The 18,681-nt window shown below is 37.7% G+C and overlaps 1 protein-coding gene across 3 annotated transcripts in view; it reads left to right on the top strand.

Annotated features, from left to right (window-relative positions):
• TENM3 (teneurin transmembrane protein 3) overlaps nucleotides 1-18,681 on the top strand; it is a 2,090,952-nt gene that overhangs the window by 1,006,817 nt on the left and 1,065,454 nt on the right. For all 3 annotated transcript variants that reach the window (XM_064477579.1, XM_064477578.1, XM_064477577.1), the window contains exon 6: nucleotides 4,033-4,192. The gene's annotated coding sequence lies outside the window, so the exon portion shown is untranslated. The remainder of the gene's footprint in view (nucleotides 1-4,032; nucleotides 4,193-18,681) is intronic.

Genomic DNA, 18,681 nt, shown 5'->3' with positions numbered 1-18,681 from the left:
GCTTTTGCATGGGATTTGTTCTGAAAATACAGATTAGCGGTGAGCATTATAAATAGGACATGTCAGAAGAGAACCAGAGAGACGTTTTGCTAAATCAAAGATCCATTCCTTCACAAAAGACAGACATATTCTGTAGCTAATGATTTGTCGTAAGATCTGATAAGTAGCCTTCAAATATTCAATTAATTTGAAACTAGAGCTGAGGAACGTTACCTCTCCGCACCTAAAGGCTCGGTCCTTGGCGAAATCTGCACGTGTGGTCTGTACAACTTGTCTAGAAACTATACTTCAACGTTCAATTTGCTCTATTTTTTCCAAGCAGAATTAGTTTCGAGGAGTATTTCCGTTCATTTATTATTGCAAAAGACCTTACTAGCTTATTCAAGCAAGAAAATTACCCCCAAAGCTGGCAAGATTTATAATGCTTAGGGGAAAAAAAAAAAGGCAATTCAAAACCTAATGAGACATTTTAGGCCTCATTTACATCTCTAACCTGACCCATTTTCTGCAAAACGTTTTCTTTGGTAATTTACATACTAAAAGCTAGTTATTTATCCATCCCTAACCAAAAAGTTGATGAGATTACTAACACCACAGTGAAGTTAGCATTACCCTGAAAGCTAAATATGGCCATTTCTAGAAGGTTGACTATTGAGTCATCTATTTAGCCATCATCTCCATTACAGGCTGGCGATGCATCCAGATTCTGAGAGGGTGACGCGAGAGCTCGAACGTAGCATTGTCACACTGACTTTGTTAGCAGGAGTCCTTCTAAGAACACACTTCAGAAATAAAGCACAGTAAGGTGCCCTGTGTATGTGCACACATGTATCCACCCAGGAAAATAAATAATGCAATACGTACATTCTCTAAAACAAGTTCCAGTGTCATTTTTTTTTTTGTAAATACCACGGTGCTTCACATATGTTCCCAGCTTAAAATCATATTGATGGAGTTTTTATTTTCTTTTAATAATTTTAAATTCCTGATATTTTGAGAAAAAAGACTACAAGGAGAAGCTGAAGTGCATAGTTGCAGAGAGAGAGATTTTTCACAGTCTTCAGGAATATATAGATTTTCATGATGAAAAATATGTGTCCATAAATACATATATTTCATTTATAAATACATTTAGCTCTATATATGTCATGTATATGTTACATACATTTATGTTTTTATTAAAGCATATTTATATTTTCTATTTTATATATTTGTATTTTAGTATATATTATAGCAGTTATATGTTATATATGTTACTTTTATGTAATATATAAAAATTACTATCTGTCGATAATTGTTTTGTTATATGTTGTTATTTTTATATTTTTTATATATATATATAAAATATTACCATCCATTGCTAGTTGTTACCTTGATAACTTATGCTCACTGAGTCTACAGTAACTTGGCTAGTGTTCATAATTTAAGCACCTCTGAAATACTGTCTGTCGATGGAGCTGTAATTTAGTTGGACGTCACTTGGGCACATGTTGAAAGTGACACTGCAAGACCTTCAAGACTGACCTGAGGTGTAACATGCCTGCTTCCCTATCCGAACGCCCTCTGTGAGAGGCCTGTACCAAATCCCACCAGCATCCAGACACCGAGAAGTGGCTAGTACATCTGCATGGCTCCTTTTCCAAATAATTTTTAAACAGACAGCATTGTGAGTCCCTTGGCGAGTTCTGGTCCTGTAGGGGCAGTGTTCAAGCTGATTTTAGTTTGTTCAGTGTTTCCTACAAACCTTCCTGCCTAGATTAGTCAAGCATTTTATTGTGATTAGGGCACATCTGGTACCAAAGAAGGTCCTAAACTCCACCCCGCCCGTGACCTTGGAACCCAAAGTGTGAGTCTGGGCCATCTAGACAGCAGCAGGTCCATGCCTTCTGTGGACAAAGGTGGCTCCATTTCTTTTCTATTTAATTTTACTTTACTCAGTAATGAGTTTCCGATTGTGTTTGTTTTCAGAAACTCTGTTTGCTGTTGTATTCTGTGAGTTGAGGCTTTACAAAAGGATACACAATCGATTATAAGCAGAGAAAACAGTCCTTGGTAAACGTAATTACTAAAAACTCATCTGCAAAATAAATTGCTGTTCACCAAAACTTCTTATCGTAGGACACGTTAAGAACTGTGTTTTTGTTGCCTGTTCCGAGGCTGGCAAGTTTTGCTGGCACTGCTGCCATTGTCTTCATGGCCGCCGTCGCCATCACAGTTGTGGTTACTGCTAAAGGCAGCTCTTGCAGAAGACCACGGGGAGGGGCTGAGTTCTCAGCTCTCTGAGTGGTCTGAAAACTTAGGGTGTGTTGGCCCTACATGCCTGTCAGCCTTCCAAGACCATGCTGCAAATGACGATTCAGTTTAGTATTCAGCCATTTGGAACGTATTCGGGTGATGTCTCTAATGCTGGCATTTAATGATAATGCTCAAGGAATATTATATTTTTTTTTATGAAAACATTTTCCCTTGTGCAAAGTTTCTCAGGTACATGCTGGTAAATGTTATATACCATCTCCTGGTGTCTTATTATGTGCTAGCATCCTGTTGCATAGCAAAGCATGTCTTTCTTTTATTTACTAATTTTTCTGGGTATTCTTGTGTTTGATCTATAAAGGTGGTATCATTTGAACACCACTGTTCTGGTACACTTATTTCTGAGATATTTCATCATCTTAAACTATTATGTCCCTCTTAATATTTCCCAGAAATTAAATACATTTTAAGATTCTATGTCTACCAATGCCTTTTCAATCAGTTATTCTAAAAATGTTGGGTGAATACTTCCTGTGTAATAGTTCTGAATGAAACAACTGTGATCCCTGCCCTCATGAAGCTTGCAGCCTGGGGGAGGAAGTCAAACTAGCAAAAAGACCACAAAGTTAGAAGGAAATAAACAGAGGACTAGAATATTCAGTAATGGAGAGAGGGTTGGTATTTAGATGGGGTGGTCAGGAAGGCTAGCTAGCAGGGGACATTCACATCAGGACTGAACGGTGACAAGGAGCTGACCATGTGAAAATTGATGGGAAGAGCATGCCAGGAAGAAGGTGCCAGTACAGAGGTCCTCATGCAACAGAGGACAGTGTAACTAGGAACTGGAAGAAGGCCACTCTGGTTGGAGTGTGATGGTGTGTGTGAGGCACGCATGCACAGATGAGATTGGAGAGGTGGACAAGAAAAGACCATGACCTTGGTACCAAACACTGGGTGCCATGAACAGTCCCTGAATTGAATCTACACTTCCAGCTGTGGCCTCCACTCCAGCCATCATGGATATAGTGCTGTTCTGCACTAGGCTTATGACATACAGGAAAACAGAAGAGAACATGTGTTTTCAGAGGAGAGGCCAGCTCCCAAGAGAAAGTCATAAGATTCATCTGGACTATATTTATCCAGGTTTTTTGTGTTTTATTTTTCCCCCATACTCACTCATCAGATAAGTCCTTCACCTTCTCTGTGGTAGAGAAATGAGAGACAGAAGTGGCTGGATTGTTATACTAATGGAGTGCCCACAGCAGTTGTGTTGTTCCCCTTGCTGTTCAGGAAATAATAATATAATCCATCTTTTTGCAAAGGAAAGTTTTTTTTTTCACCTAAATTTGAATTTCTTTCCAGATGCTACCAGAATCCATAATGTGCGTTATTATTAAGTGAACATGCTAGGTATACGCAAATACATGGTCCCACCAGACTTGAATACTACAGCTTTTGAAGCACCTAAGAAAATTAAGTCCAATGCAAAGAAGATCAGAACCAAAGGTCTTATGGATCTGCTATTTAACTGTAGTCAACCCTATGCCTTCAGTGATTGATTTGTATCTTTAGTGAATGTTATGTAGCTGCAAATACACAGTGAGATCAAGCGTATCCACTTACTCCTCTTTCCCACAAAGAAAAGCTTTAAAGCAAACACAATTATAAATGTGTGTACCTGAGAAGGACCAATAGAAACTGAGTTTATGAATGTGGATTATTCATGTGCAGTCCCTGTGACTTGCGGGTCCCTGTGTAAGGAATGCCTTCTCTCTGCAGGCCAAGAGCTGTTTCGTGAGACAGTCTGCTTTCTAAGAAGTCTGGGTGGTCACCGTTCTCCACGGGGCAGAGCCAGGGGGCCCAGACACAGTGCACTGAGCTTGCTGGCAGCTGGCCTACCTGGAGGTCAGGGGCGGCCCCCTGGGAAGACACAGGAGTGGTGAGTACCCATGCGAGGCCAGGCGCTCTGATAGCCCTGTCTTCTGCAGAAACTTGTTTTCTGATTTTCTAGTCAATCCCGTCATTCTTTCAGACGTAACTTCTAAGAAGCTGTCAAGCATCTACCTTTTCTCTGTACACTTTTTTCTGCATCCTGCCTAGAGCCATAGTCCTTCTGCAAATAAATGACACCTCACTTGGTCTCTGTGTATAAGTGTGCAATGCCGCAAGTGCCAACTCATCGAAAGCAAGAAGGAAAGGAAAGAAGGAAGGAAGGAAGGAAAGAAGGAAGGAAGGGATGGAGGAATGGAGAGAGGGAGAAAAAAATCAGCTTGTTTTGGAAGTCTTTAACTCCACCATCATATTTTTTTTAACATCAGTTAGAAATAACTATTATCAAGTGTCCAGCTGCCAGGAGCCTTTGGAATCCAGTAATTATTTATGAGAATTTTATATAGAAGAGGTAGAAAACATAAAATAGCTTTGGTTCATAAAACAGGACAGATAAATGTTGCCAGAAAGAAAATCTATAGCAAGTGTGTCGTGATCTCTGTGAATGAAAAATCTATCCTATGCTGGTGCGATCGTTAAATGGAAATCAAGGATATTTGCTTTGTTAATGAGCAGATCCTGCCCATCTACATAAAAGGAATTTTATTCCAGAAGATAGGATATAGGAATATAGTTTTTACTGTTAGAATGTCGTCCGGCGTGGTGACTGTCAATGCGTCGTATACATAAAGCTGCGATTGTTGTTTTCTTTAAACCATGGTCATTTACAGTTTTTTTTAATACGAATTTCTAAGGTTTTTCTAAACATAGTTATAATTTATTTACCACTTTGTATGTAAGAATTATAAAAAGTAGAAAGGCATGAAGAATTACTCTTTGCTGTACTGTATACCCTCTGAGCGTGCCGCTGTTTGAAGGTCTCTGACTATATTTAGAACTGATACCAGCATATGATGCAGGCAGAGATTGCAAGCAGGAGTTCTGTGGAGCGTCTAAATGTCACAGGTGTTATTGGAATGCAAATACACTTTTCTATACGTTTCATAGGTGTTATATATAGCGAGCATTCGACACCACATTTTTACACTTATTTTCTGACTTTTTCACCTATTACCTTTTTCCAAATTACTGGAAACTAAAAATATCCTCATGAAATTAAGAGCATGGATGCTTTGGCAAATAAAGGCAATGCGAGTTTTCTGCTGTCATTAGGGTATATGCTATATACCTTTTCCCATTGTTGCTGGCTGGCTGAGCTGAGCTAACTACTCACTGTAAGAGATCTTCCTGAGATGGGGTTTCTGCCTATCAATAGAGGATACATTTTACTTTGGAGATAAGTAATTGGGGCAGTCTCATTATTTGAAAAAAAGACGAAAGAGAAAAAATGAATCATAAAATTATTATAGGAAAATTATATTTCAATAAAAGTAGAGTTGAAATTTGGAAAACATATAATTAATGAAAGGATTAATTTCATTTGGTATTTTAACCACACAAAGTCTTCATGTTTGTCCAATGGCAAAATTTGAGTTTTACAGAAATTGAGTAAACTTAAGGAATAATTTCTGTTCAGAGCAAAGTGAGATGGTACATTTTTAGTTAAATGCATTATATAAAAATGCAATGAAGAGAAAACCTGTCAGTTATGTCATTCTGCATATTTTTAAGTCAAATTGTTAATCAGTGAGCTACTAATTAATATATAGGAGAAATGCTGTATTTAAATATTATCTTCATTTGCTTACTGGATATTAGATTAATGGGTATAAAAATATGCCATTCCTTAGGAGGGATTCCACTTAAACCCTTGAAAGTGGTGAATATCTGATCTGTGTTCTGTCTGATAATAACATCACAGCCACATTTATAACCAAACATCCATTTTTATAAGTACTGTGGGTTCTCTTCTTTAGGACTGCATTTTTGGTGTCCGTTACTGGGTAATATTCATTGCAAATACTTTCAGACTAATTTTGCAGAAATAAAACAACTCTTGGAGGAACACAGCTGCTTTCTTGCTAGGGAGAGAAATATTTTAAACAGGAAAAGAGCATCTGTTCCTTTTCCCCTCCAACGATTTTATTGTCTTCTGGGTCATGGGAATTTGCTGTGGGGAAAAAAGAGGGGTGTGTTTCAATTCAGGATCACTTTGCCCATCTGGAGAGTTGAGCATCCGCTTCAGAATGTGACCTGACTTATTCCGATGACACCAGTTTCTCACATCCTTCTATTATCATTTAAATTTCTGTTCATGTTTTGACAACCTCCTCTAGAAGAAAGCACAGGAAACAGCAAACTGCATCTCTTGAGTCTTTGTTCTTAAGGTGGGACGCATTATCCTAGGACTAGCATTTCATAACATTGGTGTCACCAAGGAGAATGAAAGTCTCACTTGGGTGACACCACTGGAATCATTTGCAGTTACAGACTATAATTAATCTGAATAACGGCAACAAAAGAAACACCCAAGAAAAGTAACTTCGGTCTTGGGTTAAAGAAGCTTCTTAAAAGCAGCATTCTTCCACTTCACAAATCTTTATGTGCTGGGAACTTTGCTGCTAGGCGTTGGGGATCAGTTTACTTATACCTAAGCTGTGCTGTCATCACAAGTTTGTTCTGATCAATGTAAAAAATAAAGCACATGATTTTACCTGGGTTTCCATGTAATGGACCAAGCTGCCCTGGTCATAGAGGGGGCGGGAGGGACAAGTAGGGGACTCAGTATTTGAGCAGACTTGAAAGCTTGAAGTAGCCACTTAAAGAGGAGGGAGGATTTTAGGCAGTGGAAAGAACACAGGCAAGTTCTTAAGATGGGGAACGGCTCGGCACACTGGTTGACCTGAAAGGGGCCCGGTGTGTCTGGAGCAGGGAGACCAGAGCAGAGAGCAGATAGAGATCACTCACTGGAGCAGTGAGTGAAGGACAGGTCATCCAGGACCTTGCAGGCCCCATTAAAGAAATCTGATCTTTCTTCTAAGTGCAATGAGAAACCACGCAGGATCTTCAGGCAGGAGATGATGAGGTCAGATTTCTATTAAAAATCATCCCTCTGATTAATGTGTGAAGAACAGAACAGACATGGAAAGGAGAGGCTATGGAAAGGCCAATCTGGAAGATTTTGCACCAGTTCAGGAAGGAAAAAAGGGTGAAGGTGCCGTGATCTGATGAGAAGATGGAGACAAGTACAGGGATGTCACAGCTGGTTAAGAAAGAGAATGGACCAGGTGGGTTAGAGAAGGGGAGGGGAGGGTCAAAATGACTCTCACGTTTCTGGCTGAAGAAGTATAATGATGTTTTTGATTTTCATGTTCAGTTTTAAGTGGCAACAAAATATCTAAAAGGGAAATAAATATCCCAAAGAAAGCTCTGTATGTACTTCTGGAGCGCAGAAATCTAGACCGAGGGTCTGAATTTGGAGTCGTTGGCTTTTGCGTGATAATTGAAGCCATGATAGAGGATGAGATTGCTGGAAGGGAGAACGTGGGAGATCGAGAAGGAAAAAGTCCTGGGCAGGAGAATCTGAAAGACTCTGAACTTTAGGGATCAGGCAGAGAAGGAGCTGCTGGGAAAGGAGGCTAAGAGGAAATACAGAAGTGGGAGAGAAATGTGGACAGCAAAGCATGATAGAAGCCAAGGGAAGAAGAGAGAATTTCAACCAAGTGCTGGAAGTTCAGTAAAATGAAGCACATGAAGTATCTTCTCGAATTAAACCACAAGAATATCATCGGTAGCCTTTGCAACGGAGTTTTGATAGAGGAGAGAGACAAAATCCAGATTGAAGAAGGTCGTTCTGCAAGTGATGGAGGAAGAAAATGGATCAGCAAGTGCTGACAGCGCTTCCCAAATCCAGCTGTGAGATTGAGAAGATAAATAGGAGTGTGTGAAGGGAAAGGTGTGAAAGAAGCAGAGCTTCTTTGTTGTTGAAGATGTTGTTTTTTGTTTTTTGTTTTTTAATGACAGCGAAATTCCTGAAAAAATAGGTACAAAGGGTCCAGCATTCCAATGCAGAAAATTGGTTTCTTGAATAAAAATTTTTTATTACTATCGCAGTAATAAAATTCATGTTTTGATTTGGCTCACATCTTTTTTGCCGAGAAAATGTCCAAGGTAGCTTGAAGCCTCGTCGTGTATTCAGATCTTCCTCAGTGGTTTTCAGCCTTGTCCACATAGTGCAATCCCCTGGGAAGCTGTGTGAGATGCACATGCCTGGGTTCCACTCCCAGAGAAATGGATTTAATTAGACTGGGGTGTATCCAGGGTATCAGGGTGTTTAGACGCTCCCACGTGATGCTGAAGGGCAGACAAGGGGGAGAAGTACTGATCTAAGGGACTATTTTGTGCAAATACTAAGCAAATTCAAGATGTTTTAAACCTTCAAACTTACTATATTAGAAAATGATTTTAAAAAGGAAAAGGAATATCTCTTCCATTGTATCAGAAGAGAAAGAGGGAGAGATGGATACGCATGTTAAAAGGCTTTATTGGTTCGGTGGCAGGAGATTGAAGTATTTACTCTACTAAGGAGGACAGTGTTGAGAGTAATCGGTGAAGACAGTCATGGGATTGAGGCAATAATGCTGGAAGTAATCATTGCCTTGAGTGTAACAGAAGAACGACAAGAAATACAAGAGACTGCCCAGCATGGCTGAGAGGTGATTAAGGTTGATGGCTATGAACATTCAGAGAGCTGCATGACTTTCTCCAGAAGCTGCCCACCAGGAAAACTCACATATGGTATTAATTCAGGATGATAGTTTCCAAATAGTATGTAAAGAACAAAAGAGCATGAGAGTGCAAGACAGTGGTAAGAGAATGATTAATACGTGGGGGCCTGGATACTAACCAGGATCAGAAACAAAGCTAAGACAGGAACCTGGTGTGATGGTCCTGATGGAGTCAAAGAACAGATTTAGCAAGACTAACTGAGCAAACAGGGTAGGTGGAGAGAGGCTTGGGGTGAGGCCGAAGGATGTCTGAGTTAACATTTCAAAGTAGAGTTTGTGGAATGGACATCCTGCTTTGTGACACTGAGACTGGGTGGATGAGGTGGAGTGAAGGAAGAGGTCACTGACAATGTGAAGATCAAGAGATAGAGGCCAGATGCCGCCCAGGATAGCAGCGGCTGGGGTGGGGAGGGCCAGTAGACAAAATCTTAACATAATGAGGAGCCGTATCCAGAAGTTTAGCAGTTGACATCTTAGAGAAGGTAAGGGAGGCGTAACTAAGTAATGTGGACTCAAAGAGTAGTTTTCCCCCACGAGGTTGAAGGGATAATGTCCTGTAAATGGGGTGGAGCAGGCAGAGAACTATTCTTTCATCAATAGCGCTGTCCTGTCAGTTGGCATATGTCTTCGTTGCATCGTTTGAGAGGAAACAGCAAAGTCTAGGGTCCAACTAACTAGACCATTAGTCCTGTAGTGATGTCTCAATATTTTGTGACAGTCAAGTCCTTCACTGACTCCCCTTGGCCAGGAATATTCTAAGTCTTAGAAGAATTGCACGAGATTCTTCTGGCTTTGAAATGTGACTCTGCCACTTTGCTGCTTTCTAGCTGGTGATCATGGGTGTGTGAAATAACACCTCTGCACTTCAAACTCCTCATCTGTGAAATGGGAATAAAAACAATAAGTTCCAATGTGGGATTGTGACGACTCATGGAAGTAGTATATGTACAACCAGCTGGCATTACCTGTCACATATGAGATATTTAATAAGTGGAAGCCAATGGCATTATTATTATTACTATTATTATTGTAAACATATCATCTATCTCATGTGCTACTATTTAAACTCAAATAATTGTAAAAAGGCTTCTTCAGGCTCCCTCCTGCCTCTGTGACATGACACATTCTGAATTCCCTCTCCAGGTGCCCATGCGTGACATCTAACTGGCATATTCATCTCAAATTGGCCCCAGCCCTTAATTTCCCTGTCTTCCAGCACAAAACTGATTCTCATGTCAGCGTCTAGATAGTGAACAGATAAGCTTGCCCAATAAATCCTGTACCCCCAACCCCTAAAACAGAACGTGGATCAAAGTAGGTGCTCAACAGTATTTTAATGTAAAGTGGGACAATAAAGGAACCTATGGTAGGTTGCTAAGAGACACGTTTATTTATCTTCTAGAAGCAGTATTTGGTGCGGAAAGCAGGTGCAAGAGAGACAGCCTGTTAATCTAAGCTGAGTTTGGAGAGAGGATCCTTTATGCAAGTGCTGTTTTCTGGTGCACTTGGCTGGGAGGATGGATAATTATGAACTACAATCACCAGTCTTAGAAATGATGAAAGTTCTAACATCCCCACATCATGCCTGCTGAGCAGAGGTCTTAATCTGGCAGTATTTCAAATATGATAAAAAGATGTTTGAGTAACATTTGGCAAAGGTTTATAAAACATTAAATCCCATAGAAACGTATTTGAAAGTCCTAGTTTTTCAAAGTTTAATAATTGGATTATTATTTAAATGAATCACTTTTTAAGATGTCATACCCAACAGGAGACCAACCATGTGAGCAAAGCTTCAGTCTTTTAAAATTGCAATTAAATTAAATATATCTGGTTGCTTACATATCATATGGGTGATAGTGGTGCTGATCCTGAGGAACAAAGCATTATCAACTGCAAAGAGGTATAATTAGCTTATTTTTTCACTATATAGTTATTTCAATTTTTTAAAAATTAATGGAACAAAAGATAAAATATCTGAAGTAGTGGATTCAACTTACCTTTCAACTGTTAATGATCAGGTTGTCCTAGCAAGTTAATCAAGTGGAAGAGAATGTAGAATGATTGTAGAATGGGCTTTCCCAACAATGCAACGAGATGCAGCGTTAGTAAACTGCTATCGTCAGATTGTAATGGCAAGGAGGAAGACCAGTAGCATTCACTGAGTGCTGCTGTCCTGAAAAATCTTACACTGTGTGTGGTATATCTCATTTAAGTATTCTTCATTAACTGTTGTTCCCAGTTTTCATATTCTTAAAAAAAAAAAATGACACCAAGAAAGATTGACTTGGTGGAAAACAGCTATTAAGTGACAGATCTGAGGTCTGAATTCTGTCAGATGCCAAAGCCCGTATTTCAATCACTGACATCTGAAGGGTTGTCTAGAGAGCCCTGGACCATTACCTTATTCATTGCAAGTTCTTAACCGATTTATTCTGATCTTGACATAACACAGAGAAGCCACTTAAGAGTTTAAAACCAAGGAATGAACAAATGATTTATGAGGTCTTAGAAAACGCAGCAGAGATGCTGGAACAAATTTTGTCAAAATTTGTCATTTTCCTTTGATAGTTTCTAGACTGACAAAGCAGGACTCAGGATTCTAAGCCAGTTTAACAAAGCATCTATTGTGATAAACTTATGAGCAGGATGGAGATATGGGAGCAAGACGATCAAACCAATGGGTAATACTGGTGTTGAGATTGTGTATTGTCCAATAATTTTATTGACAAATGAAGGTTATAGATATGATTGTGTAGATTATAGATTTTAAGGTGAGATTTAAAATGCGTAAAACCAATTGTTCAAAAATTTCTGTTTAAAATATTTTAGAGAATGTTTTGAATAAATAATATATTAGGATTTGTTAAGTCTAGAAAATAGATCAAAAGGTTTTAATCACAAGACCATACATTATCTGTATCATTAAGAAATGCAGTTCAGAACTACCCACAGAATGATGTAGACATTCTGCAAAGAATACAACTCTGTGTAGCTCTCCTCTTGCATTGGGGTGATTTACTTGGAGCTTGAACAGTCAGTAGAGAAGTGACTCCCCATCTAACAGACAACATTGGTGCAGGGATGTTCTTCCTCCGAGCGAGTCTTTAAGGTGTTGGGGGTTTCTCCATCACTTAATTGGTGATAAGACAAAATGTAACAGGAGAAAATGAAGGAAGCATAACAGGGAGAGTTTATTCAAAGTTGCATTTATTCAAAGGGGCATTTCAAAATGGTATCTGTTCATTTTAAATTTCTTAATATTGAATAGCACGTAGAAAGGTAAACGCTGCTGAGCTCTGTGGGCACCTAAAATGGTGACGTGATCACCCCTTCGGTAAGCAGCTTAGGAGGAAAGATACAAGTCAAGAAAAGGCAGAACAAACAGAGACATCAATATGTTTTCCTCGGGTTTAGAATTATTATTTATTTTCAAGGTTTGAGTCAATTTCATTATTCTGTCTCCTTCTTGGTGGTCAATTTATTGTTTAGGGCTCTCTCGATTAAGCCCTGTCACTTCAGGGGAAGTTCAGGAGAATCGTGCATCATTGATATTACAGGAGCAGTTGTTACTAGTCAATACATTTTGAACCACATACCGGGTATATCTTTAAGGACATAATTCATCAAAAACAGGATTGCTGGGGGTTTTCATGCTATTTTCATTGATTTTCCCTTTGTAGGAAGACATGGTAGATACTCTGTATGTGACATAAGTGTTATATCCAAAATAAAAAAGTCAGCTGCTCAAAAAAGGCTCAGTTAGAAAGAAAAAAAAAATCAGGCAGAAGGATTCTAAAGGAGAAATAAAATCGAATTTAATTTATTCTCACATTTTAATATCTTGTACAGAGGAAAGTAATTAAATGACTTAAAGTTTTTTAAAAGTTTGCATGTAAGGAATACCAAGTTCTAGGCGTGAATTCCATTCTTGACTTACTGTGCGAAGTAGAGGTAGAAGATTACTTTTGCTTAGTTTTCTTATTGCTGCCACATAGTTTCCTTTTAAATTTAAAGTTAAGGGTAAGGATACATTGCTTTATAATGTATGTATTCTACATATTTGTCTGTTGAAGTTTTAAAACAGCTATTGGGGTTCACATTATTCAGTATCCTAAAGAAACCCTAGTGCACAGCAAATAATTTATAAAGAGAATAGAAACCTTCTAATCTTGCAAATCTGTATCTTCCTATATAATGTTTCCTTAAAAATCAAGACAATATATCCTTTTCAGTATTTACAAATAATCTGAAAGGAAGACTGAAGGAAAGTGGCATATCGTGAGTTGCTTTGTGAGATAGAATGTTGCTGCCCTTCAGAGGCGGGCGGGAAGGCTGGGTCTGCAAGGAGGCTGTTCGCTTTCCAAACCATGTCTTGTTTTGTTTTCTGAAATCCAGACATTTTAGGTCACAAACTAACCCCAGTATCTGCCCAAATAGCCCCTTATTCTATTTTTTTTTTTTTGCCTTGAAGATGCATTGTTATAAGCTGCTTGAGAGAAATTGTCATGAAGAAATCCTATTTGTGAAAAAACAAGAAATCTGTACACAGTTACACGTGGCAACCGACTCAAACAGCCATTGAAATCACAGACACTGTGTGTTATCTCACTCCTTGACCAACCTTAATTTGAGACCCTCCTTTATCACTGGATGTCCCCACTCCTTCCACCTCCACCTCACTAGTCCAGTCCATCCAGTGCGTTACTCTAGCTTCTATTACCTTCCGTAAAGACTTTCTCTCCTTGTTGTACGTTATCAGTAGTTCAGTACTTCTTATTGCCGAGCAGTTTCATTGAGTGGGTATACTTGATATTTTTATCCATTCACTCATGGCGGATATTTTAAGTTGTAATCCATTTGGGGGGTAAATTTTGAATAATATGCTAGGAGAATTTGAGAGTAAGTGTTTGTGTGGGTGTATGTATATATATATATATATATATATATATATATATATATATATATATATATATATATATATTTCCTATGGGTGAATATCTAGAAAATGTCATTTATGTATCTTACTGTAAGTATATATTTACTTTGAAGAAATTACCAAATCGGTTGACAAATATAGCATTTTGCATTTGCATGAGCAATATACGAGACATTCATCTGCACCACATTAGCACCAAAACTTCATATGATTGGTCCTCTTAATTTTACCCACTCTGAAGTTTGTGTACTAGTATCTCATAGTGGTTTTAATTTGCATTTTCCTAATGACATTTTTTTTTTAATTTAAGTACTGTCAGTTGCAATGTGTCAGTTTCTGGTGTATAGCACAATGGAGCGCAGGTTTTAAATTTGGATTAAGTTGAATTTATCAGTTTTTAAAAAATTTTATGATTTGGGCTTTTTGTGTCTTATTTAAGAGATCTTTGTCTAATCTAAGGTCACAAATATTTTCACCTCTTTCTTTTAGCAGTTACATAATTTTGGTTTTTATATTCAGATTTCTAATTCAGAGTTGCTTGATGTGTATGGTAGGAGGTAAGAGCCAATGTTTTTACATATTGACATTCAGTTGTTCCTACACCATATGTTAAAAGGTACATCCTTTCCTCACTGAATTACCTGGGACTCTGCCAAAAATCAACTCGCTGTGTAAGAAGGGGCCTCTCTCTAGACTGTCTATTTTGTTCCGTTGATCTTTATATGTATCTTTATGCCAATCCCACATATTGTCTTAATTACTGTAGCTTTATAGTAAGTCTTGAAATTAGGTAATAGAATAGATCCTCCAAATTTGTTCTTCTTTTTGAAAATGATTTTGGCCATTTTATACTCTTGCGTTGCCCTATAAATGTTAGAATCAGCCTTTTAACTTGAAAAACCTGTTGGAATTTTGATTAGAATTGCTCTGAAAATATGAATGAGTCTGGGGAGAATTGACACTTTAACAATACTGCATCTACTAATTCCTTTTCATTCATTTGGGTCTTCTATTTAACAATGTTTTATTTCTGTATAAAGACCTTGGGCACATTTTTATTAATGTATCTCTACGTATTACATGATATTGATGTTATTTTAACAGACATTGTTATAAATTTCATCTCCAATTGTTTGTTGCTAATACATAGAAGTACAGTTGATACTTGTATACTGATACCACATTCTGTGACATTGAAAAACTCATTTATTACTTCTGGGAGGTATTTTGCATATTCCATAGGATAACTGAATAGATAATCCTTCCGTCTATGAATACACAGTTTTCCTTCTCATTTCCAATCTAGGACCCCAAGGACAAATTAGAATAGAGGTGGAAGAAATACACAGCAATGCCTTGTTATTGATCTTAGGGAGAAAACACTCTGCCTTTCACCATTGATATGATTGATCTGTACATTTGTTATAAATAGTGTATATTCGGATGTTGCTTTTTTATACAATCTGACAACGTTTGGCTTTTATTTTATCAGCGTCTACTTTTATTTATATATTTACATTTTATAAAATATATATATTTATGCCTAATGTCATTATTGAAATGATTGGTTGAAAAATTGCCAAATTATCGTATTTTTTGAATTGACCAGATGTTTTGGTTTCCTTTTATTTTTCTACCTTGCTTTAATTTGGTTTAAATTAGTATTTTGCGTATGACGTTTTATCTCTACTATTGGCTTATTAGCTGAGGTTCTTTCTCCCCTGTTTTTTTAGTGGTTGCTCTAGGGCTTACAGTATACGCCTTTAAATCGTCACAGACAACTTCTAAGCCGCACTTTCCCACTTTACATAGTGTGTGAGAAACTTGCAACACTATTTCTTCATTTCCTCCCCCGTCTGTTGTTGTAATGCTATCATACATTTTACTTTTACATGTATTATCAGCTGCACAGGCATCATTACTATGTTTTATTCTGAAGAGTCAGCTATCTTCTAAAGAGATTAACTTCTTATAAATTTCTGTTTGCCTTCCTCTCTCTGTACACCCAGATTTCTGTCTTTCACCATTTTCCTTTTGTTTCATAAGCATCCTTTACTATAATTTTTATTGCATATCTGCTGATGATAAATCCTCTCAGATTTTATCTGAAAAAAAGGCTTTATTTTATCCATGCCTGAAAACTATTTTCACTAAATATAGAAGTCTATGTTGAATTTTTTTCCCTACAATTTAATTTTTTTTTTTTTTTTTTACTTTTATAGTTTCTATTACAAAGTACTGCCTTTCTTATCTTACTTCTTCCTCCCCTAATTCACCTATTATGCCTTCTTTATTCTGGCTACTTGTAAGTTTTTTCTCTTTATCATTGTTATTCATCAATTTGGTGTTGTCTCTGAGTGTGGTTTTATTTGCGTTCATTTTCTTGGAAATGTATTGTGCTTCTTTGATTTGAAGAATTACGGTTTTCTTCGCATTCGGAAGAATGTTAGCCATCATGTCTTCATTTTTGTGTTTGTGCCCCTCCCTTCTTCTCTAGAACTTCATTACACACATGTTAAACTTGATATTGTTCCACAGGTCTCTGGTGCTCTGTTGATTTTTTTTTTCTCCTCAATCTTTTATTATCTCCTTTACTTTGGATTATTCGTATTGCTTTGTTTTCAGGGTCAGTGGTCTTTTCTGTTCAGTGTGCTATATTCCATTGATCTTATCCGATTTATTTTCCACTTCAAATATTTTGTCTTTCATCTTGAGAAGATCCATTTCTGTTTCTTTTTTGTATCTTTTATATTTATTCTCATCATATTGTGTGTTTCTTAACATTTAAGTACATGGAGCATATTTATGATAGCTGCTTAATTGCTTCTGCTTAATCCTATCTTCTCTCTTGTCTGTATCTGTTAATACAACTGCTTGACTTTTCTTCTAATCCCGACTCATTTTCCTGCATATTTGCATGCCTACTAATTTTGGGTTGGATGCTAGACATCATGGAGATTGGCTTTTTGGAGTCTGGATTTTGTTGCATTCCTCTACAACAAAAGTATTGGACCTCGTTGTAGCATGCAGTTAGGTTACCTGGAGTCAATTTGATCCTTTCTGTATTTGCTTTTAAGCTTTGTTAGGGAGGGTCCAAAGCAACTTTAATCTAGGACTAATTTAGCCTCAGTATTAAAGTGGTATCCCATTTGAGAAGTCTACAAAATTCTCTATATCTCCTGATATCTTTCCACTCTAATTGATAGTAACACAAGCTCTTCCTAACCCAGAGAGATCTCTGGGATTTCTGGTGCTAGTATTGCTACTCTGTGATTCTTTCGCCAGCTTTGGTTGGTGTCCTCTCGCGAACAGATGAAAGATTCAGATCCCCAATGACTGTTGATAGTGAGTGTCTTTGACGTGCTTTTTGGGCAGCCATGTGTCTTCCTTTGAGAACAGTTTATTCAAATTATTTGCCCAAATATTTTCTGTTTTTTTAGTCTATTGTTCAGTTGTAAGAGTTCTTTATATATGCTGGATAAAATTCCCTTATCAGATACATAATCTGCAGATACTGAGTCTCGTTCTGTGGGTTGTCTTTTCATTTTCTTGATGGTTTTCTTGGAAACAAGTGGTTCTGACAAAGTCAGTCTTTAGTCCCTTGTACTTCTGGTGTCCTACGTAAGAAGCCATTGTCTAACCCAAGGTTAGGCAAGTTTTCTTTTATGTTTTCTTCTGGAAGTTTTAAGTTTTAACCATTACATTTGTGACTATGATCCATTTTGTGTGAATTTCTGTATATGATCCAAAGTAGGAGCCCAACTTCACTCTTTAAAGATATGTTTTAAAAATGAAGAAGCTGTGTTCACCTAGTTTTAAAAGTTACTTTCAATTATCATATTCTTTAATCCAGTAAACATGTAGGTGTGTTGAGAGAAAAAGAAAGCTAAACAAACACTGGTTGAATCCACATACTTGTTACAAGTTATTTTTTTCATTTAGCTGCATTAGACTAAGGCATTGCTCAGACAGTGATCACCGGAGCATTGTGTTGTCCAGGATTGTGAAAAAGCAAAAAGTACTTCTATCATTGTTATGTTAAAATGTTAATGTTAAAAGACATTAACTTTTTATCAATTCTTCTTAAACTTCTCTTCTTTAAAAATATAATATCATTCCAAAGAGATGATACAGATGAATCTCTGTCCCCCCAAATAAATAATTTCAAAATGATATGAATATTTATAGATATTATAGGTGTTATATTTCTTTTCCAGCAGAATTCTAGAGTCCATTATAATATGCTTTAAAAAGTAAGATTTTATAGGCATGTGTTTAAAAAGGTCAGCAGGACTGACATACACGTGGCCTCGGAATAGTCCCGGAAGTCCGCTTTCACCCACCACTGCCACGGGGCATTTTCGGTGAGCACCGAAGGGAGCAAGGTTTGGATGAGGAAATTACTAGATGTGCATATCATATCACAGACTGAAAGACTGGGCCACAGAAGACGAGATTAAGTCCTCCTGTGACACAGTGCCCCTTGTTTTTTGTTGGGGAATGACACTTTTTCCTTTCTAAAATGCCTTATTAGAAACTCCTCAACTGATTCCACACTTTAAACGGTGAGTCAGATGCAGCCTGCGTGCCATGGCCTATTCCAAGCAGTCACATTCTGACACCCACTTAACCATGTGGGAGGACCACGTTCACGCAGAGGAAGGCTGAGTCTCATGGAACTGGCAGTGTTGTTATAAGCAAACTGTATGCTACAGTGTGATCGCAGCATGCTGTGTGAGCTGCCTACACTTTTCAGGAACTGATTGTGTGTCTGCAATTTATTCCTTGAGAATCCATTATTATAATATGCGA

This window comes from Camelus dromedarius, chromosome 22 (genome assembly GCF_036321535.1).
Source record: "Camelus dromedarius isolate mCamDro1 chromosome 22, mCamDro1.pat, whole genome shotgun sequence".
Lineage (NCBI taxonomy): Eukaryota > Metazoa > Chordata > Mammalia > Artiodactyla > Camelidae > Camelus > Camelus dromedarius.
Note: the sequence above shows the minus strand (reverse complement) of the source record. Positions and strands in the feature narration are given on the sequence as shown.